Source organism: Aplysia californica, unplaced genomic scaffold, assembly GCF_000002075.1.
Source record: "Aplysia californica isolate F4 #8 unplaced genomic scaffold, AplCal3.0 scaffold00952, whole genome shotgun sequence".
Classification (NCBI taxonomy): Eukaryota; Metazoa; Mollusca; class Gastropoda; order Aplysiida; family Aplysiidae; genus Aplysia; species Aplysia californica.
Genome location: NW_004798222.1, coordinates 204,700 through 206,776, shown reverse-complemented (window position 1 = coordinate 206,776; position 2,077 = coordinate 204,700). Strand labels below are relative to the sequence as shown.

The 2,077-nt window shown below is 40.6% G+C and overlaps 1 protein-coding gene across 1 annotated transcript in view; it reads left to right on the top strand.

Moving 5' to 3' along the window:
• Positions 1-537: 537 nt before the first annotated feature.
• Positions 538-2,077, top strand: part of LOC101849328 (pantetheinase-like) — a gene marked incomplete in the record, with an annotated part of 6,410 nt that continues 4,870 nt past the window's right edge. Inside the window, 1 exon segment of the mRNA XM_035973013.1 lies at positions 538-988.

Below are 2,077 nucleotides of genomic sequence, written 5' to 3'. Positions count from 1 at the left end.
AAGAAGAAGAAGAAGAAGAAGAAGAAGAAGAAGAAGAAGAAGAAGAAGAAGAAAGTAGTCAATTTTCGGACCTGGCAGTGAAGGGGTTAATACTGTCTGCACATTGCCAATTAGATTCATTTGTTCCACACAAAGTTTTCCTCCGTGAATGGGGTTATAGCTATCACTTTGACACAGTTGGACCGAATTCGACTGAACTCGAATGTAACCTATAAATCAAATGCGTATCTTTTCACAAAGTCGCAAGTCGAATCCATCGTATTGATCTAAAAACGGTGATTAGTGGTGTGTTTTTGCCCACCCATTATCCATGAAAATATGATAGAGAAATTATGAATTGGTCGCTTTTAAGCACAAGAGAGCTATCTCGAAAAATGCTGTTTTGAAAAAATCGAAAGTCAAGTTTTTCCCCCGTGTGCAGTTTCTTTAAAAGACAAGGAGAGTTTTCTCTATAATCAAACAAATATACACAAATGAAACCAAACTTCTCCTATAGGTAGGGCAATACCCACTTTTGGTGTAGATCAAGTTTTCCGGAAATCCCCGAAATCTGGGTTAGCCCGCTTGTTCTTAAAAGCGACCAATTCAACTGGCAGTGTGCAGTCGGTATTAAATACTGAAGAAGTTCTTAGACCTATTTTTGGTACGACTTTTGACCTTTTATCACGCGGCAGTCTTAACTCTGCACCGGGTATAAAGTTTGGCGACCCCGGGTGGCGGTGTGTTGTGACACCCTGACCCGACATCAGCAGACAACAGGTGTCTATGAGCAGGTGTGTTATCTCCTTGTGCCCGACCAGGTGTGTAGCAGGTGTGTTATCTCCTCCTGCCCGATCAGGTGTGTAGCTGATGTGTGTCAAAGTGGAAGTTCTCATAATACTGTTTTGGCAACAGTTTTACGGCATTTTCAACACAAGCAGGTTATATTAATCAGTGCTGAAGATTAGAGGCGTTACTAGACAGCAGCATACAAAGAAAAGTAAAAGAGGTAATGATGATAGATGTTTGATGATGATGGATGTTTGATACGATGGATGTTTGATACGATGGAAGGAGTAAGCCACACCAGAGTACCCGTCAACCACCAACCGTTTGTTTTTGTTTTTGTTTTTGTTCAAGCTTCAATTACACACTGACCAGGGTTTTGCTCAGCGGAATAAGGTATGTACTTTGGTGTGGTTGTGGAGACAGGGGAAACACCAGGACAATGTGAGTGTCTTTAGAGCTTGCGAGATAAATAATGAATGAAGGACAATGTGAGTGTCTTTAGAGCATGCGAACTAAATAATGAATGAAGGACAATGTGAGTGTCTTTAGAGCATGCGAACTAAATAATGAATGAAGGACCGTGATCACCGATGTGTTCTTCTGATTCAGACCTGGTACTTTCTGATGCTGTAAAAATGTCTTGCGTCGCAATAGAGAAAGTTTAGGTGATACAAAGTTAAATTGTTATGTATCTTTCTTGATTTAGGTATGTTATTCCCTCATTGGCATGTTTATGACAATTTTGTATTCACGAATCAACTTTGCCTGTCAGATCCAACACAAGCCGAGAGGGATATATCGTCCCTGCAGAAAGACTGAGGTACTTGATAAAATCTCTCTTCACACCAGAATCGAACTCAGGTCTTGTGCGTGCAACAACAAAGCGCCCAACAGTATAGATTGTGAAGCGCGTAGAGCTTGCCGTTGAGCGGGGATTGGCGCTATACAATTGATATCTATTATTACTCACTACACCACAGATGCTGGTTGTGAAGTGGTGGGCCGGGCGTTTTGATGAAAGCAAACGAACCAGGATCAGATCATTTCTTGCGTTGTGTGTCATTCATAGATCCCTAGAGGAAAAAATAAACAATGGAGGTATTACATTAAATACAACAATTTTACCCAGTTTGAAATCAAACTTATTTACACGTGTATTATAGTGCACGTGAACACTAGGTATGGGTAAAGAGTAGAAGTGCAGACATTCATCAATTCTGTCGCTTTGAAACAACCACTTTAATTAAGCTCTTTCTCTCTTTCTTTCTCTTTCTTTTTCTCATTCTCTCTCTCTCTCTCTCTCTCTCTC